Source organism: Ranitomeya variabilis, chromosome 1 (assembly GCF_051348905.1).
Source record: "Ranitomeya variabilis isolate aRanVar5 chromosome 1, aRanVar5.hap1, whole genome shotgun sequence".
Taxonomy (NCBI): Eukaryota; Metazoa; Chordata; class Amphibia; order Anura; family Dendrobatidae; genus Ranitomeya; species Ranitomeya variabilis.
In genome coordinates, this window is record NC_135232.1 from 714,778,967 (window position 1) to 714,805,973 (window position 27,007).

At 45.5% G+C, this 27,007-nt stretch overlaps 1 protein-coding gene across 17 annotated transcripts in view; it reads right to left on the minus strand.

Annotated features, from left to right (window-relative positions):
- Positions 1 to 27,007, minus strand: part of NRXN3 (neurexin 3) — a 573,277-nt gene that overhangs the window by 158,919 nt on the left and 387,351 nt on the right. The window lies entirely within an intron of this gene.

Below are 27,007 nucleotides of genomic sequence, written 5' to 3' on the forward strand. Positions count from 1 at the left end.
TGGTAATGTGGTGGGGGGCAGGATTATGTGTGGTGTGGTGGGGGGGCGGGATTATGTGTGGTAATGTGGTGGGGGGGGCGGTATGTGTGATGTGGTGGGGGCGGGATTATGTGTGGTGATGTGGTAGGGGGGCGGGATTATGTGTGGTGATGTGGTGGGGGAGGGATTATGTGTGGTAATGTGGTGGGGGGCGGGATTATGTGTGGTAATGTGGTAGGGGGCGGGATTATGTGTGGTAATGTGGTAGGGGGTGGGATTATGTGTGGTAATGTGGTGGGGGGCGGGATTATGTGGTAATGTGGTGGGGGGCGGGATTATTTGTGATGATGTGGTGGGAGGGCGGGATTATGTTTGGTAATGTGGTGGGGGGTGGGATTATGTGTGGTAATGTGGTGGGAGGGCGGGATTAAGTGTGATGATGTGATGGGGGCGGGATTATGTGTAGTAATGTGGGGGGATTATGTGTTATGATGTGGTGGGGGGCGGGATTATGTGTGGTGATGTGGTGGGGGGGCGGGATTATGTGTGGTAATGTGGTGGGGGCGGGATTGTGTGTGGTGGGGGTGGGATTATGTGTGATGATGTGGTGGGGGGGTGGGATTGTGTGTGGTGATGTGGTGGGGGTGGGATTATGTGTGATGATGTGGTGGGGGGTGGGATTGTGTGGTAATGTGGTGGGGGGCGGGATTGTGTGGTGATGTAGTGGGGGGGCGGGATTATGTGTGATGATGTGGTGGGGGGGCGGGATTATGTGTGGTAATGTGGTGGGAGGGGCGGGATTATGTGTGGTAATGTGGTGGGGCAGGATTATGTGTGGTGATGTAGTGGGGGGGCGGGATTATGTGATGATGTGGTAGGGGGACGGGATTATGTTTGGTAATGTGGTGGGAGGGGCGGGATTATGTGTGGTAATGTGGTGGGGGCAGGATTATGTGTGGTGATGTAGTGGGGGCGGGATCATGTGATGATGTGGTGGAGGTGGGATTATGTGTGGTAATGTGGTGGGGGGGCGGGATTATGTGTGGTAATGTGGTGGGGGCGGGATTGTGTGTGGTGATGTGGTGGGATTATGTGTGATGATGTGGTGGGGGGTGGGATTGTGTGGTAATGTGGTGGGGGGCGGGATTATGTGTGGTGATGTGGTGGGGAGCGGGATTATGTGTGGTAATGTGGGGGGGCAGGATTGTGTGTGGTGATGTGGTGCGGATTGTGTGTGGTAATGTGGTGGGGGGGTGGTATTATCTGTGGTAATGTGGTGGGGGGACGGGATTATGTGTGATAATGTGCTGGGGGCGGGATTATGTGTGGTGATGTGGTCAGGGCGGGATTATGTTTGCTGATGTGGTGTGCGGGATTGTGTGTGATGTGGTGGGCGGGATTGTGTGTGGTAATGGGGTGGGGGGTGGGATTATGTGTGGTGATGTGGTGGGGGCGGAGCTACTGTGCAGGGGGTGGGATTAGGGAGTAATCACGATGCCTCTTATATATATTCTATAATGCTGTAGATAAGCCCCGATCTGACCTGAAAGAAAAATAAGTTTTATTATACTCACCTGCAGGGTGGTCCGGTCCGATGGGTGTCGCAGGTCCAGGTCCGGCGCCTCCCATCTTATGATCACCGCCCTTCTGCTTGCTTCATGGCTCCTGGCATCGCGCTCCTGCGCAGGCGTACTTATCTGCACTGTTGAGGGCAGTGCCCTCTGCACAGGCGCAGGGAAAGGTCAGAGAGGCCCTGCCCACTGCAGTACTTTGCTCTGCCCTCAACAGGACAGATAAGTACACCTGTGCAGGAGCGCGATGTCGGGAGCCATGAAGCAAGCAGGAGGGCGGCGGACCGGACTGCCCCCATTATAAAATGCTGTAGATAAGCCCTGAAAGGCAGTGGCCGTATCTTATAGTGGCCAAACCTGGTGACAGGTTCGCTTTAAAGTCCTCTTCCTCTCTGAAGAGGAAATGCACATGGCTCTATCCTCAGCAGCCACAACTCCCGAACATCTCATCTGAAAGGAGTCCCAGCGGTGAGCAAGCACATTTTATTCATCCTATTAAGAATTCCCTAAACCCAAATGCAGCTCACAAGGACAGATAGACAGCATCTGCCGTATTACCCCCATAAAGAGGCCACCTCCGGCCCCTCACACACTCATTAGCATCTCTACCAGCAAGATGGCAATTTGTATGTTTTCATTCGTGAGTCTCAGAGAGGGCAACCGGCGGCTGCGGCACAATCAGAACAAGAGGTAAAACAGGACGGAGGAGCATTTAGTAGCAGTGGGGGCTGTCAGCAGATATGGAGAGCCCCAAAATACACAACAGCCAAAAGTGAACACAAATGTCTAAACCTGCTGGAAGACGGTAGAGTGTGTCAGAATGGCACTGCCCAAGGCAGGAGATATATATGTACATACACATTAAATATTCAGTGGGGAAAATAAGTGTTTGATACAATGCCAATTTTGCAAGTTTTCCCACCTACAAAGAATGTGGAGGTCTGTAATTTTTATTGTAGGTACACTTCACCTGTGAGAGACAGAATCTAAAAAAAAGACAGAAAATTACACTGTATAATTTTTATGTAATTCATTTGCATTTTATTGCGTGAAATAAGTATTTGATACAATAGAAAAACAAAACTTAATATTTGGTCCAGAAACCTTTGTTTGCAATTGCAGAGGTCAGACGTTTCCTGTAGTTCTTGACCACTTTTGCACACGCTGCAGCAGGGATTTTGGCCCACTCCTCCATACAGATCTTCTAAGTTTCGGGGCTGTCTATGGACAACATTAAGTTTCAGCTCCCTCCAAATATTTTCTATTGGGTCCAGGTCTGGAGACTGGCTAAGCCACTCCAGGACCCTGAAATGCATTTTTACAGATTCACTCCTTAGTTGCCCTGGCTGTGTGTTTCGGGTCATTGTCATGCTGGAGGACCCAGCCACGACCCATCTTCAATCCTTTTACTGAGGGAAGGAGGTTGTTGGGCCAAAATCTCACGATACATGATCCCATCCATCCTCCATTCAATACGGTGCAGTCATCCTGTCCACTTTGCAGAAAAGAACCGACAAAGTATGATATTTCCCCCATCATGCTTCACGGTTGGGACAGTGTTCTTGGGGTTGTACTCATCCTTCTTTTTCCTCCAAACAGGGCGAATAGAGTTGATACCAAAAAGTATTATTTTGATCTCATGTCCTTCTCCCATGCCTCCTCTTGATCATCCAGATGGTCATTGGCGAACTTTAAACAGGCCTGGACATGTGCTTCCGAGAGCGGGGGGACCTTGCGTGCCTTGCAGGATTGTAATCCATGACGGCGTTGTTACCAATGGTAATGTTTGAGACTGTGGTCTCAGCTCTCTTCAAGTCAGGGACCAGGCCCTCCCATGTAGTTCTGGACTGATTTCTGACCTTTCTCAGAATCATCCTTAACCCATGAGGTAAAATCTTGCATTGAGCCCCAAACCGAGGAATATTGACAGTCATCTTGTGTTTCTTACATTTTCTAATAATTGATCCAACAATTGTTTCTTTCTCACCAAGCTGCTTGCCTATTGTCCTGTAGGCCATCCCAGCCTAGTGCAGGTCTACAATTTTGTCCCTGGTGTTCTTAGACAGCTCTTAGGTCTTGACCATGGTGGAGAGGTTGAAGTATGATTGATTGTGTGGACAAGTGTCTTTTATACAGGTAGCAAATTCAAACACGTGCAATTAATACTGGTAATGAGAGCAGAGTAGGAGGCGTCTTAAAGAAAAGCTAACAGATCTGTGAGAGCCAGAATTCTTGATGGTTGGTCGGTGATCAAATACTTATTTCATGCAAAAAATGCAAATTAAGGATGTAAAAATCATACAATATGATTTTCTGTTTTTTTTTTTTTTTTTTAATTATTACTTTTTTTTTAGATTCTGTCTCTTTAACAGGTGAAGTTTACCTATGATAAAAATTACATGCCCCTCCATTCTTTGTAAGTGGGAAAACTTGCAAAATTGGCAGTGTATAAAATATTTATTTCCCCCACTGTATTTAAATATATATAAACACACACACATCACATATGTGTCATGGCTAAAAGTGTTGACACCCCTGAAATTGTTCCTGAAAATGAACTATTGTTCCCAGTAAATTATTGCAATTCCACTTGTTTTGTTATATACGTTTATTTCCTTTGTGTGTATTGGAAAAACACAAAAACAAACAGAGGAAAAAAGGCAAATTGGACATAATTTCACACAAAACTCCAAAAATTGGCAGAACAAAATTGCTGGCACTCTCAACTTAATATTATGTTGCACGCCTTTTGGAATAAATAACTTTAATAAATCTCTTCCTATAACCATCCACAAGCTTCTGACTCCTCTCAACTGGAGTTCTGGACGACTATTCTTCAAACCAATCCATGTCTCTCATATGTGAAGGCGCCTTCTCTTGACAGCAATTGTAAGATCTCTCCACAGGTGATCAATGAGATCTAGATCCGGACTCACTGCTGCCAAATCAGAACTCTCCAGCACTTTGTTTCCATCCATTTCTGGGCATCTTGAATTATGTTTGGGGTCATTATACCGCTGGAAGACCCATGACCTAAGATGCAAAGCCAGCTTTCTGACAGTGGACACTACATTGCACCCAAAATCTTTTGATAATATTCAGCATTTGTAGTGTGTTGCATACAGTCAAAGCACCCAGTGCAAGAAGCAGCAAAGCAACACTAAAACATCTGCGAACATCCATCATATCTGACTGTAGGCACTATGTTCTTTTCTTTGTAGGCCTCATTCTGTTTTCAGTAAAAAGTAGAATGATGTGCTTTACCAAAAAGCTCTATCTTGGTCTCATCTCTCCAACAGATGGTTTTCCTGAGGCCATGTGCACACGTTCAGTATTTTTCGCATTTTTTTCGCGTTTTTCGCTATAAAAACGTGATAAAAACGCGAAAAAAATGCTTACATAAGCCTCCCATTATTTTCAGTGTATTCCGCATTTCTTGTGCAAATGTTGCATTTTTTTCCGCGAAAAAAATCGCATCGCGGAAAAAAAAGCAACATGTTCACTAAATTTGCGGAATTGCGGGGATTCCGCACACCTAGGAATGCATTGATCTGCTTACTTTCCGCATGTGGCTGTGCCCACCATGTGGGAAGTAAACAGATCATGTGCGGTTGGTACCCAGGGTGGAGGAGAGGAGACTCTCCTCCACGGACTGGGCACCATATAATTGGTAAAAAAAAAGAATTAAAATAAAAAGTAGTCATATACTCACCTTCGATGGCCCCCGGAGTCTTCCCGCCTCTCAGCGGTGCATGCTGCCGCTTCCGTTCCTATAGATGGTGTGTGTGAAGGACCTGCGATGACGTCGCGGTCACGTGACCGCGACGTCATCGAAGGTCCTGCACACACCATCTATAGGAACGGAAGCCGCTGAGGAGATCGGCTGTCTGCAGAGGGTGAGTATAACCATTTTTTAATTATTTTTAACATGATATCTTTTTTACTATTGATGCTGCATAAGCAGCATCTATAGTAAAAAGTTGGTCACACTTGTCAAACAGTATGTTTGACAAGTGTGACCAACCTGTCAGTCAGTTTTCTAAGCGATGCTACAGATCGCTTGGAAAACTTTAGCATTCTGCAAGCTAATTTCGCTTGCAAAATGCTAAAAAAAACGCGAAAAAAAACGGGAAAAAAACGCAAAAAAACCATGCGGATTTCTTGCAGAAAATTTCCAGTTTTCTTCAGGAAATTTCTGCAAGAAATCCTGACGTGTGCACATACCCTGAAGGATTGTGGTTACTCTTGCACATTTTGGCAAACTGCAGTCTGGCTTTTTTATGTCTTTGTGTCAGCAGTGAGGTTTTCCTGGGTCTCTGATCATAGCATTTAATTTCATTCACATGTGGACGGATAGTTTGTGCTGACACTGATGCATCGTGAGCCTGGAGGACAGCTTGAATTTCTTTGGAACTTCAATGGGGCTGCTTATCCACCATCAAGACTATCCTGTGTTGCAACCTTTCATCAATTTTTCTCAGCCATCCACGCCCAGGGAGATTAGCTACAGTGCCATGGGTTAGAAACTTCTTGATTATATTGCGCACTGTGGACACAGGAACATCAAGATCTCTGGAGATGGACTTGTAACCTTGAGAGTGTTGATGTTCACAATTTTGGTTCTCAAGTCCTCAGTTTTCCTCTGCTCTTTCTGTTCTCCATGCTTAGGCTACTTTCATACTAGCGTTTTTTTGGCATACGTTGCAATGCGTCGTTTTGGCGAAAAAACGCATCCTGCAAAGTCGTCTGCAGGATGCGTTTTTTCACCATAGACTAACATTAGCGACGCATTGACACACGTCGCAACCGTCGTGCGACAGTTGCGTCGTATTGTGGCGGACCGCCGGCAGCAAAAAACGTTACATGTAACTTTTTTGGTGCCGACAGTCCCCCATTTCCGACCGCGCATGCGCGCCCCCACCTCCCCGCACCTCACAATGGGGCAGCGGATGCGTGGAAAAACAGCATCCGCTGCCCCGGTTGTGCGGCGCTTGCACAGTATGCGTCGGTACGTCGGGCCGACGCAGCGCGACGGCCCCGTACCGACGCTAGTGTGAAAGTAGCCTTAGTGTGCCACACACAGATACACAATGCAAAGATTGAGTCAACTTCATCCCTTTTTATCTGGTTTCAGGTGTGATTTTCACATTGCCCACACCAGTTACTTGCCACAGGTGAGTCTGAACGAGCATCACATACTTGAAACAAAGTAGTTGTTTTACAATTTTGTCCAGCCCATTCTTGGCGTTTTGTGTGAAATTATGTCCAATTTGCCTTTTTTTCCTCTTTTTTTTTTTGTGTTGTTCCAATACACACAAAGGGAAAATAAGTGCACAACAAAGGGTGTAATTGCAATAATTTTCTGGGAGAAACACCCTATTTTTCTGACTATAAGGCCGGCGTCACACTGGCGAGTTTTACGGACGTAAGAGCGCAGAAACTACGTCCGTAAAACTTGCATAACATACGGCACAATTATTCTCAATGGGGCTGCTCCTATCAGCCGTATATTACGGATCCGTAATATACGGCTTTCTACGGCCGTACAAAATCGCAGCATGCTGCGTTTGTCAGCGTATTGCGCAAAAAAATCGCTAATGAAAGTCTATGGGGGCGAGAAAAATACGGATTCCACACGGACCTGCAGTGTGACTTGCGAGAAATACGCAGCGCTGTTAGTGAAAAGTCGGTAATTCAATTGCCGGCTTTTCATTTCTCCTGCACAAACCCGACAGGATATGAGACATGGTTTACATACAGTAAACCATCTCATATCCCCTTTTTTTTTGCATATTCCACACTACTAATGTTAGTAGTGTGTATGTGCAAAATTTCAGCGCTGTAGCTGCTGAAATAAAGGGTTAAATGGCGGAAAAAATTGGCGTGGGCTCCCGCGCAATTTTCTCCGCCAGAATGGTAAAGCCAGTGACTGGGGGCAGATATTAATAGCCAGGAGAGGGTCCATGGTTATTGGCCCCCCCGTGGCTAAAAACATCTGCCCCCAGCCACCCCAGAAAAGGCACATCTGGAAGATGCGCCTATTCTGGCACTTGGCCACTCTCTTCCCACTCCCTGTAGCGGTGGGATATGGGGTAATGAAGGGTTAATGCCACCTGGCTATTGGAAGGTGACATTAAGCCAGATTAATAATGGAGAGGCGTCAATTATGACACCTATCCATTATTAATCCAATTGTTGGAAAGGGTTAAAAAAAACACACACACATGATTTAAAAGTAGTTTAATGAAATAAACACAGCGGTTGTTGTAATAATTTATTGTTCTCTCAATCCATCAGGAACACCCTCGCTTGGAAAAATAATAAACGCACAAGATACATACCTTCTGGTGAACCGTCTCGTCCCACGAAGTAATCCATCTGAAGGGGTTAACTAATATTACAGGCAGGCGCCCTGCAAATGCAGCTGTGCTCCGTGCCTGTAATCCCCGGCGAATGAATGAAATGTAGGTCATTGACCTACATTTCCTTCAGTCGCGGTGATGCGCCCCCTGGTGGATGTCCTCATATGACCTGGAGCGTGGGAAAAAGTTCCCAGGCTGCAGTTCATGAGAACATCCACCAGAGGGCGCCTCACCGCGACTCAATGTAAGTACAGATCCTGCTTTCCTTTCAGCACCCGGGGATTACAGGCACGAGCGAGTGGTTTAATCACAGCTCTGCCTGTAATATTAGTTAACCCCTTCAGATGGATTACTTCGTGGGACGAGACGGTTCACCAGAAGGTATGTATCTTGTGCGTTTATTATTTTTCCAAGCGAGGGTGTTCCTGATGGATTGAGAGAACAATAAATTATTACAACAACCGCTGTGTTTATTTCATTAAACTACTTTTAAATCATGTGTGTGTGTGTGTTTTAACTCTTTCCAACAATTGGATTAATAATGGATAGGTGTCATAATTGACGCCTCTCCATTATTAATCTGGGTTAATGTCACCTTCCAATAGCAAGGTGGCATTAACCCTTCATTACCCCATATCCCACAGGGAGTGGGAAGAGAGTGGCCAAGTGCCAGAATAGGCGCATCTTCCAGATGTGCCTTTTCTGGGGTGGCTGGGGGCAGATGTTTGTAGCCAGGGGGGGCCAATAACCATGGACCCTCTCTAGGCTATTAATATCTGCCCTCAGTCACTGGCTTTACCATTCTGGCGGAGAAAATTGCGCGGGAGCCCACGCCATTTTTTTCCGCCATTTAACCCTTTATTTCAGCAGCTACAGCGCTGAAATTTTGCACATACACACTACTAACGTTAGTAGTGTGGAATATGCAAAAAAAAGGGGATATGAGATGGTTTACTGTATGTAAACCATGTCTCATATCCTGTCGGGTTTGTGCAGGAGAAATGAAAAGCCGGCAATTGAATTACCGGCTGTTCACAGATATCGCGCTGAATGAAATCTAAATACAGAATATATATATATGTGTCTCAATGACATATATATATATATACTGTATATATGTTTTCCCGAACATTTGAGCACATAAATCCATTAGATGTCGGTTTTGCAAGCCTGCGCGAAAATCTCGCAGTACGGATGCCATACGGATTACATACGGAGGATGCCATGCGCAAAATACGCTGACACACCCTGACTACGGATCAATATTTTGGGAACATTTCTCTAATACGTGGCGTATTGTCTTACGCCAAGTGTGACGCCGGCCTAAGACGCATTTTTTTCCTCCAGAATTTTAGAGGAAAATGGGGTGTGTGTCTTATAGTCCGGATTTACCGGCTGTGGATAGGGTGGAGGAGCGGCAGCAGCGGACAAGTGGGTCACAGGAGGCAGTTGAGACTGCTGCAGCTAACACCTGTGCCTGCTGGTAAAGAGAATTAATATTCACTGCTGCCCACGCCCATAGTCCAGTCCACCTCTTTGCACCGAAGCCTGCGCTGAGAAATGGGGGGGCTATGTGCATGGGAAGCAGTGAATATTCATCTTCTTTAATAGCAGGCACACTGTTAGCAGCAGATGCTGGATTCTGCTGTGGCTGGGTGATCACGTGGGCTCACTATTAAAGAGAATTAATATTCACTGCTCTCCATTACTATAGTACCGGGCGTGTAGAGCAGTGAATATTCCGGCAGCTGATCTCGGCATGTAAACAGCGCATAACGTCACTGCCATGTGCTGATTACAAGCGGAAATCAGCAGCTGGCATCAGAACAGTGCGCTATGAGGGAACGGAGAGAAGCTAAGAAGAATGGTTTTTTTTATGTGTGCAGCATGATGGGGGCAATGTATACCAGGATGGGGATGCGGGGGCCATGTATACCAGGATGGGGATGAGGGGGCAATGTATACCAGGATGGGGATGAGGTAGCAATGTATACAGGATGGGGACAGGGGGCCATGTATACAGGATGGGGATGAAGAAACCATATATACCAGGACAGGGATGACGGCACTATGTGTATCAGGATGGAAATGAGGGGGCCATGTATACCAGGAAGATGAGGGAACCATGAGTACCAGGATGGGGATGAGGGGACCATATATACCAGGATAGGGATGGGGAGCCATGTATACCTTGATGGGGATGAGAGGGTCATGTATACCTGGATGGGGATGAGAGGGCCATGTATACCAGGATGGGGATGGGTGGCCATATGTACCTGGATGGGGATTATATATAACTAGATGGAGGCCCAATGCTATCACATCGGCAGGGTGGTGACGTCCTGATGGGGGCAGGCTTTGCAGTAATAAGAATCACTTAAGTGTGAATCTTGAGGTTTAAGTCAAGACTAGTGTTGAGCGATACCGTCCGATACTTGAAAGTATCGGTATCGGAAAGTATCGTCCGATACCGGCAAAGTATCGGATCTAATCCGATACCGATACCAATACAAGTCAATGGGACTCAAGTATCGGACGGTATCCCTGATGGTTCCCAGGGTCTGAAGGAGAGGAAACTCTCCTTCAGGCCCTGGGATCCATATTAATGTGTAAAATAAAGAATTAAAATAAAAAATATTGCTATACTCACCTCTCCGACGCAGCCTGGACCTCACCGAGGGAACCGGCAGCGTTCTTTGCTTAAAATGCGCGCGTTTACTTCCTTCCGTGACGTCACGGCTTGTGATTGGTCGCGTGCCGCCCATGTGGCCGCGACGCGACCAATCACAGCAAGCCGTAACGTAATTTTCAGGTCCTCAATGCAGAATTAGGCATTCAGGACCTGAAATTACGTCACGGCTTGCTGTGATTGGTCGCGTCGCGGTCACATGGGCTGCACGCAACCAATCACAAGCCGTGACGTAATTTTAAAATGCGTGCGTTTCCTGCCTCCCGTGACGTCACGGCTTGTGATTGGTCGCGTCGCCCATGTGACCGCGACGCGACCAATCACAAGCCGGAACGTAATTTTAAAATCCTGAATGCCTAGAATTAGGCATTGAGGACCTGAAAATTACGTCACGGCTTGCTGTGATTGGTCGCGTCGCGGCCACATGGGCGGCACGCGACCAATCACAAGCCGTGACGTCACGGAAGGAAGTAAACGCGCGCATTTTAAGCAAAGAACGCTGCCGGTTCCCTCGGTGAGGTCCAGGCTGCGTCGGAGAGGTGAGTATAGCAATATTTTTTATTTTAATTCTTTATTTTACACATTAATGTTGTTTCGATACCGATACCCGATACCACAAAAGTATTGGATCTCGGTATCGGAATTCCGATACCCGCAAGTATCGGCCGATACCCGATACTTGCGGTATCGGAATGCTCAACACTAGTCAAGACCATAAAGCAAGGGGAAAGTAGTTGAGTCTAAACTTCCACGAATTCAGAGGCTGTTGGCATGCGCGTCACTGCATCTGTCAAACAATGACATGCTGTGACGCAGTTCATAAATAAACAGATAGATCAACTGCGCATGCGCTCCCTGGGTTCACGCATGCGCAGTTAATGTGCCCGGCCACCGTCATCTGCCTCTACAAAGATGGCGGTCTGATTTACTGCACCTGCGCAGTGAATCATTTTCCTATGGCTGCCCGGCGGGGAAGGTGCCCTGGCGGCTGGGATCCCATCGGCATCCCAGCGGAGGCCGGGATCCCAGAGGTGGGGAGGAGTCCTTGCGGAGTGGGGTTCTTGAGGTGGGGGAGTCCCAGCAGCGGGGAATCCGGCGATGATCCGCTGGTGGTACTGCGCAAGGGCCTGGAACCACCAGCAGGTGCCATATTGGAATACCCATCACTTGGGTATTCCAATATGGCGGTCGGCGTACTTCCGATGCAGCGCGGTAGATTGTGGGATTCGAGGACGTCCAGACGGAAGTGGATGACAATTTAAGGTAATTATATAAATAGACAAGATGGGGGGACATATACATACCAGGATCGGGGAAATTAGTACAGAATTGGGGGACATTACCCCTATAACAGTGTCAGCAGCAGATTTCTCCCCCCTCCCATAACAGTGCGTCATGACCATATTTTTCGCTTCAATTTTTTTTCTATTTTCCTCCTCTAAAACCTAGGTGCGTCTTATGGTCTGGTGCATCTTACAGTCTGAAAAATACGATACTTCATTTTTTGGAACAATTTCAAGTGTGCAAACACTTTTGGCCATGACTGTATATACACACACTATATACAGTGACGAGCAAACCTGTAACAATGTTTTGACCTTCTGACTTCTAGGCTCCATATCTCACCATCCACTACTGCTTCAAAAGGGACACTATTATCATTTTATAGACAATCATCTTGGCTATCTCGTACAGAAATTTGACTTGCAACTAGCATATTATTAATTATGCATATTCTTGTCATGTCACTGCATTGTTATTGTTTTGCTTCTAAAAATCCACATTTTTATTATTTTGTCAGTATTTTGTAAATCCACCTTTGGCTTTCAACACTACCTGAAGCTTTCTGGGCATGCTCTTGATCAGATTCAAGCATGTCGCAACCAAAATCTGATCCCAAGTCTCTTCTACACATTTCCAAAGTTGGTGCACTTGGGTATGTATACAGCTTTTTCTTCAACTCTACCCACAAGTGTTCGATTTGGTTGAGGTTTGGGGACTGTGGAGGCCAATCCAGAACCTCTACTTCATTGTCATTGAACCATTTCTTTGCCAGTCTGGACATTTGCTTCATGTTGTCCTGCTGGAACACTATGTCATCCTTTTCATACCCATAGTACTTGAGTGAACAAAGTAACTCACGGATACTCACGTATGGCTCAGCATTGAGACCACCATCGATCCTGGTCAAATATCAAAAGCCTTTGGCTGTGAAACAACCCCATATCATCTGGCTTCCTCCGCCGAACTTGACGGTTCCTTCAATTCCTCGATCCGTCAGCCCCTTTTCCCCTTGTTTCTTACAGACTTATTTGCATCGATCAAAGTCTAGTCTATTGACTTCCATCTCATCACTCCAAATCACCCGATTCCAAACTTCTACTTTTCGTACTTTTTTTTGCACTCGAGCCAACGCTTCTTATGACATGGTGTGTGACTGATGGTGTGTGAGGGACTGGAGGTGTGTGACGGACTGATGGTGAGTGACTGATGGTGTGTGTCTGATATCGTGTGACTGATAGTAAGTGACTGATATTGTGTGACTCATGGTGTCTGATATTGTGTGACTGATTGTGACTGACTTATATTATGTGACTGATATTGTGTGATTGATCGTGTCTGACTGATATTTTATGACTGATGGTGTCTTACTGATATTGTGTGACTGACGGTGAGTGACTGATAGTGTGTGACTAATAGTGTGTGACTGACTGATGGTGTGTGAGGGACTAAAGGTGTGTGACTGACTGATGGTGTGTGACTTGATGGTGTGTGACTGACTGATATTGTGTGTGTGACTGATGGTGTCTGACTGATGGTGCCTGACTGATATTCTGTGACGCACGGTGCCTGACTGATGGTGTGTGACTGAAAAATTATTTATTTTTTTCTCTATGCATTAAAGAAGAGTGGGAGAATGGGGGACATATAACAGGATGGGGAATATACATACCAGTATAAGAGACATATACAGTCATGCACAAAAGTTTTGGCACCCTTGAAATTGTTCTACAAAAGTAAACCATTAACGACCGCTGATGCGCTTTTTAACGGCGGCAAAAAAGGGTACTTATGCCTCAGCACTGCTTTTTAACGGCTCTGAGAAACAAGTGTATGGCCCCCCCCCCAGAGTAGGAATTTATCTGGAGTCTCAGCTACCCCCAGAGAACATGATTCGGGTCAGTTTTTACCGACCCCAGTGTTGCGATCACCGTTATTAACGGAATAACAACGACCGTAAAAAAGCCAGATTTTGCATTTAATTTCTCCTCTGATGTGTGATCACATCAGAGGAAAAAGAAATGGGGTCCCCCAATCCCCCTCCGGTACCTCCACTGTCCCTGCAATCCCCCCGTGAAGTCCCCCAGGCGGCCGGCATCCTCTCCCAGGAGAAAATGGCAGGCACATGCGCAGTGCACCCGCCAAGATCTGCTGGCTGGCACCCGGCAACAATAGGAAATTTTTCCTATTGGGTTCATTTTGATCACTGTGATAGACCCTATCAAAGTGATCAAAATAAAAAAATATTAAATCACCCCCCACCTTTATCACCTCATTAGTTAGGTAAAAATAATAATAATAAAAAAAACATATTTATTTCCTTTTTTCCATTAGGGTTAGAGTTGGACTAAAGTTAGAGTTGGGCTGAAGTTAGGGTTAGGGTTGGGCTAAAGTTAGGGTAGGGCTAAAGTTAGGGTAGGGCTAAAGGTAGGGTTGGGCTAAAGTTAGGGTTGGGCTAGGGTTATGGTTGGGGCTAAAGTTAAGGTTGGGCTAGGGTTGTAGTTATGGTTGGGATTACAGTTAGGGTTGGGATTATGGTTAGGGTTGGGATCAGGGTTAGAGGTGTGTTAGGGTTAGGTTTGTGGTTAGGGTTATGGTTGGGATTAGGATAGGGGTGTGTTGGGGTTAGGGTTGTGGTTAGGATTATGGTTAGGGGTGTGTTGGGTTTAGGGTTGGAGTTAGAATTGGGGGGTTCCACTGTTTAGATACATCAGGGGGTTTCCAAATGCGACATGGCACCATTGATTCCAGCCAATTTTACGTTCAAAACGTCAAACGGTGCTCCCTTCCTTCTGAGTCCTGCCATGCACCCAAACAGTGGATTTCCCCCACATGAGATATCAGCATACTCAGGAGAAATTGCACAACAAATTTTGTGGTCCATCTTCTCCTGATACCCTTGTGAAAATAAAAAAACTTTGTTCAAAATTAACTTTTTATAAAAAAAAGCAAAATGTTCATTTTTTCCTTCCACATTGCTTTAGTTCTCGTGAAGCACCTGAAGGGTTAATAAACTTCTTGAATGTGGTTTTGCACACATTGAGGGGTACAGTTTTTAGAATGGTGTCACTTTTGGGTATGTTCTGTTATATTGACCCCCCAAACTCACTTCAAATGTGAGGTGGTCCCTAAAAAAAAAGTTTTGTAAATTTTGTTGGAAAAATGAAAAATCGCTGGTCAACTTTTAATCCTTATAACTTCCTAACAAAAAAATTATGTTTGCAAAATTGTGCTGATGTAAAGTTGACATGTGGGAAATGTTATTTATTAACTATATTGTGTGATATGACTCTCTGATTTAAGGGTACAAAAATTAAAAGTTTTAAAATTGCAAAATTTCTAAATTTTGGTCAAATTTCCACTTTTGCATAAACGTTATATCAAAGAAATTTTACCACCAACATGAAGTACTAAGGGGTTAAGTATTTCTCCCTGACAATTATTACAATTCCACTTGTTTTGCTATACACATTGTGATGGGTTGACAGCTTAGCTGCTTAATGTAGACACAGGAATGCTTTGATAGTAAGTTACCTGCTGGTTTAACGGAAAACAAAACAAAGTACAAAAGAGTCCTTTCTCTACAGGTCCCACCCGCAGACACCTCACAGTCCTCAGCTCCTCCTGGAGTCATGTGGGAGTCCTTCCTCTCCCAAGTCACTACACAGACTGACTCTCATGTCCAGGTATTTAACCAAAACCATGTGATGATCACATGAGCGTGACATCATCGCAGGTCCTCTCCGTACACATGCCAGTGTCGGCTCTCCAAGTGGAGATATGTGAGCACCCTCCCACTCTATGGGTGCCCACATAAAACCAGCCCATGTATACCACTTTAAATGAACCCTCTCAGCATGTAGCGTGCTGGAGGAAAAATATTCTGGTTTTACATCACTGATAGCAGTATGCGCAGTGACACATACAGTGGGGGAAATAAATATTTGATCCCTTGCTGATTTTGTAAGTTTGCCCACTGACAAAGACATGAACAGTCTATAATTTTAAGGGTAGGTTAATTTTAACATTGAGAGATAGAATATCAAAAATAAAATCCAGAAAATCGCATTGTATAAATTATATAAATGTATTTGCATTTTGCAGTGAGAAATAAGTATTTGATCCCTCTGGCAAACAAGACTTAATACTTGGTGGCAAAAACCTTGTTGACAAGCACAGTAGTCAGACGTTCTTTGCAGTCAATGATGTGGTTTGCGCACAAGTCAGGAGGAATTTTGGTCCACTCCTCCTTGCAGATCACCTCTAAATAATTAAGATTTTGAGGCTGTTGCTTGGCAACTCGGAGCTCCAACTTCCTCCATAAGTTTTCTATGAGATTAAGGTCTGGAGACTGGCTAGGCCACTCCATGACCTTAATGTGCTTTTTTTTTAGCCACTCCTTTGTTGCCTTGGCTGTATGTTTTGGATTATGGTCTTGCTGGAAGACCCAGCCACAACCCATTTGCAATGTCTTGGCGGAGGAAAGGAGGTTGTCACACAGGATTTTACGGTACATGGCTCCATCCATTCTCCCATTGATGCAGTGAAGTAGTCCTGTGCCCTTAGCAGAGAAACACCCCCAAAACATGTTTCCACCTCAATGCTTGACAGTAGGGACAGTGCTCTTTGGGTCATAGGCAGCATTTCTGTTCCTCCAAACACAGCGAGTTGAGTTAATGCCATAGACCTCAATTTTTGTCTCATCGGATTACAGCACCTTCTCCCAATCACTCACAGAATCATCCAGGTGTTCATTGGCAAACTTCAGACGGGCCTGTACATGTGCCTTCTTGAACAGGGAGACCTTGCGGGCACTGCAGGATTATAAACCTTTACGGCGAAATGTGTTAGCAATGGATTTCTTAGTGACTGTGATTCCAGCTGCTTTGAGATCCTTAACAAGTTCCCCCGTGTAGTTTTAGGCTGATCTCTCATCTTCCTCATGATCAAGGATACCCCACAAGTTGAGATTTTGCATGGTGCCCCAGATCGATGTCGATTGACAGCCATTTTGTATTTCTTCCATTTTCTTACTATTGCACCAACAGTTGTCTCTGTCATGATCTCAATGGCAAGAGATCATAGCATCAGCATATATAGGAACTAGCTCTTGGAAGATGGAAACTGAGCTGACCATGAACTAAACCTAACGCACAACTAGCAGTGGCCGGGTAGCATGCCTACGTTGATTCTAGATGCCCAGCACCAGCCGGAGGACTAAATAAAGCTAGCAGAGGAAAATATTAGTCCTAGCTCACCTCTAGAGAAATACCCCGAAAGGAGACAGAGGCCCCCCACATGTATTGGCGGTGAATCAAGATGAAATAACAAACGTAGTATGAAAATAGGTTTAGCAAATTTGAGGTCCACTTACTACATAGCAGAAGACAGAAAGGACACTTTCATGGTCAGCTAAAAACCCTATCAAAACACCATCCAGAAATTACTTTAAAACTCTGGCATTAACTCATAACACCAGAGTGGCAATTCCTGTTCACAAGAGCTTTCCAGACACAGTAACGAAACTACAGCTGTGAACTGGAACAAAAATGCAAAAACAAACATGGACAAGAGTCCAACTTATCTAGTAGTTGTCTAGGAGCAGGAACAAGCACAGAGAGGCTTCTGATAACATTGTTGACCGGCAAGCAACTAACAGAGCAGCAAGGTTATATAGCGACTCCCACATCCTGATGGGAACAGGTGAACAGAGAAGATGAAGACACCAGTTCAATTCCACCAGTAGCCACCAGGGGAGCCCAGAATCCAAATTCACAACAGTACCCCCCCCTCAAGGAGGGGGCACCGAACCCTCACCCGAACCACCAGGGCGATCAGGATGGGCCCTATGAAAGGCACGAACCAGATCAGAGGCATGAACATCAGATGCATTCACCCAAGAATTATCCTCCTGGCCGTATCCCTTCCACTTGACCAGATACTGGAGTCTCCGTCTGGAAACACGAGAGTCTAAGATTTTCTCCACAACGTACTCCAACTCACCCTCAACCAACACCGGAGCAGGAGGCTCAACGGAAGGCACAACCGGTACCTCATACCTGCGCAATAATGACCGATGAAAAACGTTATGAATAGAAAAGGATGCAGGGAGGTCCAAACGGAAGGAAACAGGGTTAAGAATCTCCAATATCTTATACGGGCCGATGAACCGAGGCTTAAACTTAGGAGAAGAGACCCTCATAGGGACAAAACGAGAAGACAACCACACCAAGTCCCCAACATGAAGACGAGGACCAACACGACGACGGCGGTTAGCAAAAAGCTGAGTCTTCTCCTGGGACAACCTCAAATTGTCCACCACCTGCCCCCAGATCTGATGCAATCTCTCCACCACAGCATCCACTCCAGGACAATCCGAAGATTCCACATGACCAGAGGAAAATCGAGGATGAAACCCCGAATTACAGAAAAACGGGGACACCAAAGTGGCAGAGCTGGCCCGATTATTGAGAGCGAACTCCGCCAATGGCAAAAAAGCAACCCAATCATCCTGGTCAGCAGACACAAAACACCTCAGATATGTCTCCAGGGTCTGATTAATCCGCTCAGTCTGGCCATTCGTCTGAGGATGGAAAGCGGACGAAAAAGATAAATCTATGCCCATCCTAGCACAGAATGCCCGCCAAAATCTAGACACGAATTGGGTCCCTCTGTCAGAAACGATATTCTCAGGAATACCATGCAAACGAACAACATTTTGAAAAAACAGAGGAACCAACTCGGAAGAAGAAGGCAACTTGGGCAGAGGAACCAAATGGACCATCTTAGAGAAACGGTCACACACCACCCAGATGACAGACATCTTCTGAGAAACAGGCAGATCTGAAATAAAATCCATCGAGATGTGCGTCCAAGGCCTCTTAGGAATAGGCAAGGGCAACAACAATCCACTAGCCCGAGAACAACAAGGCTTGGCCCGAGCACAAACGTCACAAGACTGCACAAAGCCTCGCACATCTCGTGACAGGGAAGGCCACCAGAAGGACCTTGCCACCAAATCCCTGGTACCAAAAATGCCAGGATGACCTGCCAACGCAGAAGAATGAACCTCAGAGATGACTCTACTGGTCCAATCATCAGGAACAAACAGTTTATCAGGTGGGCAACGATCAGGTCTATCCGCCTGAAACTCCTGCAAGGCCCGCCGCAGGTCTGGAGAAACGGCTGACAATACCACTCCATCCTTAAGGATACCTGTGGGCTCAGAGTTACCAGGCGAGTCAGGCTCAAAACTCCTAGAAAGGGCATCCGCCTTAACATTCTTAGAACCCGGTAGGTATGACACCACAAAATTAAACCGAGAGAAAAATAATGACCAGCGCGCCTGTCTAGGATTCAGGCGCCTGGCAGTCTCAAGATAAACCAAATTTTTGTGGTCAGTCAATACCACCACCTGATGTCTGGCCCCCTCAAGCCAATGGCGCCACTCCTCAAAAGCCCACTTCATGGCCAAAAGCTCCCGATTCCCAACATCATAATTCCGCTCAGCGGGCGAAAATTTACGGGAAAAGAAGGCACAAGGCCTCATCACGGAGCAGTCAGAACTTTTCTGCGACAACACTGCCCCAGCTCCGATCTCAGAAGCGTCGACCTCAACCTGAAAAGGTAGAGCAACATCAGGCTGACGCAACACAGGGGCAGAGGAAAAACGGCGCTTAAGCTCCCGAAAGGCCTCCACAGCATCAGGGGACCAATCAGCAACATCAGCACCCTTCTTAGTCAAATCGGTCAATGGCTTAGCAATATCCGAAAAACCAGCAATAAATCGACGATAAAAGTTAGCAAAGCCCAAAAATTTCTGAAGACTCTTAAGAGAAGAGGGCTGCGTCCAATCACAAATAGCTTGAACCTTGACAGGATCCATTTCAATGGAAGAGGGGGAAAAAATATATCCCAAAAAGGAAATCCTCTGTACCCCAAAAACACACTTAGAACCCTTCACACACAAAGAATTAGACCGCAAAACCTGAAAAACCCTCCTGACTTGCTGGACATGAGAGTCCCAGTCATCCGAAAAAATCAGAATATCATCCAGATACACAATCATAAATTTATCCAAATAATCGCGAAAAATATCATGCATAAAGGACTGGAAAACTGACGGAGCATTTGAAAGACCAAAAGGCATCACTAAATACTCAAAGTGGCCCTCGGGCGTATTAAATGCGGTTTTCCACTCATCCCCCTGCCTGATTCGCACCAAATTATACGCCCCACGAAGGTCAATCTTAGAGAACCACTTGGCCCCCTTTATGCGAGCAAACAAATCAGTCAGCAACGGCAATGGGTATTGATATTTAACAGTGATTTTATTCAAAAGCCGATAATCAATACATGGTCTCAAAGAGCCGTCTTTTTTTGACACGAAGAAAAAACCGGCTCCTAAGGGAGATGACGATGGACGAATATGTCCCTTTTCCAAGGACTCCTTTATATATTCAAGCATAGCAGCATGTTCAGGCACAGACAGATTAAATAAACGACCCATTGGGTATTTACTACCCGGGATTAAATCTATGGCACAATCGCACTCTCGGTGCGGAGGTAATGAATCAAGCTTGGATTCTTCAAAGACGTCACGATAGTCAGACAGGAACTCAGGAATTTCAGAGGGAATAGATGATGAAATGGAAACCACAGGTACATCCCCATGAGCCCCCTTACATCCCCAGCTCAACACAGACATAGCTTTCCAGTCGAGGACTGGGTTGTGAGATTGCAGCCAAGGCAATCCTAGCACCAAATCATCATGTAGATTATACAGCACCAGAAAGCGAATAATCTCCTGGTGATCCGGATTAATACGCATAGTTACTTGTGTCCAGTATTGTGGTTTATTATTAGCCAATGGGGTGGAGTCAATCCCCTTCAGAGGAATAGGAGTCTCCAAAGGCTCTAAATCATACCCACAGCGTTTGGCAAAGGACCAATCCATAAGACTCAAAGCGGCGCCAGAGTCGACATAGGCGTCCGTGGTAATAGATGACAAAGAGCAAATCAGGGTCACAGATAGAATAAACTTAGACGGTAAGGTGCAAATGGAAACAGATTTACCAAGCTTTTTAGTACGCTTAGAGCATGCTGATATAACATGAGTAGAATCACCACAATAGAAACACAACCCATTTTTCCGTCTAAAATTCTGCCGCTCGCTTCGGGACAGAATTCTATCACACTGCATACTCTCTGGCGATTTCTCAGTGGACACCGCCAGATGGTGCACTGGTTTGCGCTCCCGCAAACGCCTATCGATCTGAATAGCCACTGTCATGATCTCAATGGCAAGAGATCATAGCATCAGCATATATAGGAACTAGCTCTTGGAAGATGGAAACTGAGCTGACCATGAACTAAACCTAACGCACAACTAGCAGTGGCCGGGTAGCATGCCTACGTTGATTCTAGATGCCCAGCACCAGCCGGAGGACTAAATAAAGCTAGCAGAGGAAAATATTAGTCCTAGCTCACCTCTAGAGAAATACCCCGAAAGGAGACAGAGGCCCCCCACATGTATTGGCGGTGAATCAAGATGAAATAACAAACGTAGTATGAAAATAGGTTTAGCAAATTTGAGGTCCACTTACTACATAGCAGAAGACAGAAAGGACACTTTCATGGTCAGCTAAAAACCCTATCAAAACACCATCCAGAAATTACTTTAAAACTCTGGCATTAACTCATAACACCAGAGTGGCAATTCCTGTTCACAAGAGCTTTCCAGACACAGTAACGAAACTACAGCTGTGAACTGGAACAAAAATGCAAAAACAAACATGGACAAGAGTCCAACTTATCTAGTAGTTGTCTAGGAGCAGGAACAAGCACAGAGAGGCTTCTGATAACATTGTTGACCGGCAAGCAACTAACAGAGCAGCAAGGTTATATAGCGACTCCCACATCCTGATGGGAACAGGTGAACAGAGAAGATGAAGACACCAGTTCAATTCCACCAGTAGCCACCAGGGGAGCCCAGAATCCAAATTCACAACATGTCTCCTTCTCACCCAGCGTCTTACTTATAATTTTGTAGCCCATTTCAGCTCTACAACCCACACAACTGGCTCAGGTAGTGCAGCTCATCCAGGATGGCACATCAATGCGAGCTGTGGCAAGAAGGTTTGCTGTGTCTGTCAGCATAAATTCCAGGAGACAGGACAGTACACCAGGAGACGTGGAGGGGGCCGTCAGAAGACAACCCAGCAGCAGGACCACTACCTCAGCCTTTGTGCAAGGAGGAACAGGAGGAGCACTGCCAGAGCCCTGCAAAATGACCTCCAGCAGGCCACAAATGTGCATGTGTCTGCACAAACGGTTAGAAACCGACTCCATGAGCATGGTCTGAGTGCCCGACGTCCACAGATGGGGTTGTGCTCATAGCCCAACACCGTGAAGGACGCTTGGCATTTGCTACAGAACACCAGGATTGGCAAATTCGCTAATGGCACCCTGTGCTCTTCACGGATGAAAACAGGTTCACACTGAGCACATGTGACAGACGTGACAGGGTCTGGAGATGCCGAGAGCAATCTGCTGCCTGCAACATCCTTCAGCATGATCGGTTTGGCAGTGGGTCAGTAATGGTGTGGGGTAGTATTTCTTTGGAGGGCTGCACAGCCCTCCCTGTGCTTGCCAGAGGTAGCCTGACTGCCATTAGGTACCGAGATGACATTCTCAGACCCCTTGTGAGACCATATGCTGGTGTGGTTGGCCATAGGTTCCTCCTAATGCAGGACAATGCCAGACCTAATGTGGCTGGAATGTCAGCAGTTCCTGCAAGATGAAGGCATTGAAGCTATGGACTGGCCCGCTCGTTCCCCAGACCTGAATCCGACTGAACACAACTGAGACATCATGTCTCGCACCATCCACCAATGTCACGTTGCACCACAGACTGTCCAGGAGTTGGCGGATGCTTTATGCCAGGTATGGGAGGAGATCCCTCAGGACACCATCTGCCGCCTCATCAGGAGCATGCCCAGGCGTTGTAGGGAGGTTATACAGGAACGTGGAGGCCACACACACTACTGGGCATCATTTACTTGTCTTGAGGCATTTCCACTGAAGTTGGATCAGCCTGTAACTTCATTTTCCACTTTGATTTTGAGCATCATTCCAACTCCAGACCTCCTTGGGATATTAGTTGAGTTGTGATTTACGTTGATCATTTTTAGGTTTTATTGATCTCAACACATTCCACTATGTAATGAATAAGGTTTTACAACTGGAATATTTCATTCAGTGATATCTAGGATGTGGGACTTCAGTGTTCCCTTTATTTTTTTGAGCAGTATATATATATATATATATATATACAGTGGGGCAAAAAAGTATTTAGTCATTCAGCAATAGTGCAAGTTCCACCACTTAAAAAGATGAGAGGCGTCTGTAATTTACATCATAGGTAGACCTCAACTATGGGAGACAAACTGAGAAAAAAAAATCCAGAAAATCACATTGTCTGTTTTTTTGTCATTTTATTTGCATATTATGGTGGAAAATAAGTATTTGGTCAGAAACAAAATTTCATCTCAATACTTTGTAATATATCCTTTGTTGGCAATGACAGAGGTCAAACGTTTTCTGTAAGTCTTCACAAGGTTGCCACACACTGTTGTTGGTATGTTGGCCCATTCCTCCATGCAGATCTCCTCTAGAGCAGTGATGTTTTTGGCTTTTCACTTGGCAACACGGACTTTCAACTCCCTCCAAAGGTTTTCTATAGGGTTTATGGTAGGCCTTGTTACATTGGTCCCAGCTCTCTGCAGTTCATTCACTAGGTCCCCCCGCGTGGTTCTGGGATTTTTGCTCACCGTTCTTGTGATCATTCTGACCCCACGGGGTGGGACTTTGCGTGGAGCCCCAGATCGAGGGAGATTATCAGTGGTCTTGAATGTCTTCCATTTTCTAATTATTGCTCCCACTGTTGATTTCTTCACTCCAAGCTGGTTGGCTATGGCAGATTCAGTCTTCCCAGCCTGGTGCAGGGCTACAATTTTGTTTCTGGTGTCCTTTGACAGCTCTTTGGTCTTCACCATAGTGGAGTTTGGAGTCAGACTGTTTGAGGGTGTGCACAGGTGTCTTTTTATACTGATAACAAGTTTAAACAGGTGCCATTACTACAGGTAATGAGTGGAGGAAAGAGGAGACTCTTAAAGAAGAAGTTACAGGTCTGTGAGAGCCAGAAATCTTGATTGTTTGTTTCTGACCAAATACTTATTTCCACCATAATATGCAAATAAAATGATAAAAAAACAGACAATGTGATTTTCTGGATTTTTTTTTCTCAGTTTGTCTCCCATAGTTGAGGTCTACCTATGATGTAAATTACAGACGCCTCTCATCTTTTTAAGTGGTGGAACTTGCACTATTGCTGAATGACTAAATACTTTTTTGCCCCACTGTGTGTATATATATATATATATATATATATATATATATATATATATATATATATATATATATATATATATATAGTGGCCGGCCTATTATGGGCTATACACAGCGGCTGCAGTATATTACACACAGTGGTATAACCTGTATAACATACATACCAGTCACAGTTTCATCTATATAAATGTATATAGACTGCTGAATATACATTATATAGGTGATACAGTGATTATATACCGTAGTATCACCTATATATTGTACATACAGCAGCCTATATACATTATATAGGTCAAACTGAAAATGCTGTATCTACATAAAAAAGCTTTCATCTTAGTACTCACATGAGATGGGGGGAGGATGAGGTGGGTCCACTGTCCAGTCAGCGTCGGAGGTGCTGAGGACTCGAAGCGGATGCTGGCTGGGGATTGGTGAGGAGAGCCCTGTTCTCTGGTACTAGCCAGCATCAGACAGAATGAAGCTCAGACAGGCTCCTGTGCGCACCGCGGTGGCCTTTTCAAACTTCTGCACAGGCCGTGGTGCACGCGGTGCTTGCCCGCACTGAGGACCAGTCACGTGCACAAGCACACACGACGGCCGTGCTCACGTGGGCCGCTGCGGTCCTGGTCACCGCATACACTAAGAGAGAGCGCGCACCAGGGCCTGTGTAGAAGATTTAAAGGGCTGGCGGCCCATTTTGTAGCTCAGAGCTGCCGGCCCACTGGGCATCTGCCCGCCTCGGAAGATGCTCAATCCGGGCCTGGTGCCCAGTCTCTAAACTGTGCCAACTTGTCACACACCCTCCCTTTGGTATACTGTCACCTCCTGGCTGTGGCCTTACACTGTTCCCCATGCTACATTCCCCACACTACTCAAGTCTCTATTTTGTGCCCACTCCCACAGTAAATACCCCCCTCACATACACAGTAATTACCCCACTCCACACACAGTAAATACCCCCACACACAGTAAATAGACCCCACCTACGCACAGTAAATACCCCCTCACACACAGTAAATACCCTCCTACAGTAAATGCCCCCAACAATAAATACCCCCCTACAGAGTAAACACCCCCTCACACACACAGTTAAGATCACACACACAGTAAATTCCCCCCGCACACAGCAAATACCCCACACACGGTAAATACCACCCGCACTAAATACAACCATACACACAAATAGTAAATGCATCCCCTCCCTGTAAACACCACCCACACCCAGTAAATCCCCCCCCCCATATCTTTGGTGTCTTCAGCTCTTACCACTCACCTGCGCCTCTGCAGCATCGGCAAGTGATATCAGGAGCGTGATCGCATAACATAATCAAACTGTTGGCGTCGCTCTGACCCAGCGATCAGAGCTTTAGTTGTGCTCGCCTATTGAACACTGGGAGTCGGTGCGCTGCAGCTTCTGTGAGACGGCTGGCAGCTTGACAGGCAGCCCGACTGCACCCCTGATGGCTGCCCCCCTAGATGCACCCCTGAACCCACCCAGTCAGACCATCTGGATGAGCCTCCTGGTGACACGGTACATGTCACCATGGTACCTGTTTTGAGACACGCCTATTGATAGTGCGTTCAGCCTCAGTTACCATTTTCCATTCTTTTTGGTTGTGGTATTTTACTAGACATAATGCCATAGGTAAAGAATCATTCTGACACAATCTTTGGAGGCCATCAGATGATTGACTTCTACTTTTGGCTCCGGTCTTTCCCCTCCCACACTGGTCACATGCTATTTAAAGCGCACGAAGGAGTTAGGCCACTTCACCAAACACAGCTGCCATATTCCTTGAACAGATTCCTTCTGCGCCCTCAGCTTTGATGTTTTCAATGGTGCCATCTTTCCTGTGAGTACTTTAACACTATATGACCAGATCTTAGGTTATATTTACCTCTCTGTTTTCTTTTCCTCTTTTTCTGCTGCCTTGCATCTTTATTGTGTTCACTTGTCCTCTTCTCTCCAGTTCTCTTTATTCTTTTTCTTTCCTTTCCTTCCCCTCTTTTGCATCTTTTTAGGTAATATAATTTTTGAATCCCCCCTTCTTTTTCCTTCTCCTCCTCTTTTTTCCATTATTACCCTTGACTGTTTATGAATGTGCTACTCCTTTTTATGTTTCTCTATATTTGTACATGATGTGGAGATTACCTTTAAACATTCTGTTACCTATGATCCCAGTATATTGAGTCATTATTCTGTTATATATGTTGACATGACTTTATTTCTATCTTTTAGTGACTGTATGTGAACAAGGGTCGGAATGAGCCTACACGTCACACATTTTGAAAAGTCACAGTTGATACGAATGAAAACTTTAAAATAATTGTATTATATACAAGCGAAGTTAGAACTCCTCTATTATATCACAATCACGTTTAAAAATATTTTTTGGAAATTCAATAAATTTTGATACGGTTATAAGCTTAAAAGAGTGCTGTATCTTGACTTTTTACAATATTTTCTTACAAACACCCACCTATTACAGAGCGCCGATCTTCTTTTTTGCATAAATTTCTGAATCAGCATTTTGAAACTAAAGACCTTGGAAATGTGACATATTATCAAGGAATCCAGGTCCAACGAGAAGAAGATGGAAGCTTTCTTCTAAACCAAAGTGCGAAAGTCAACTCAATTCTGAAGCAGTTTGGAATGTCAGAAGCCAAAGGTAAATCAAACCCAATGGAACCATCGCAGTTAAAGTTGTAAGGAGATC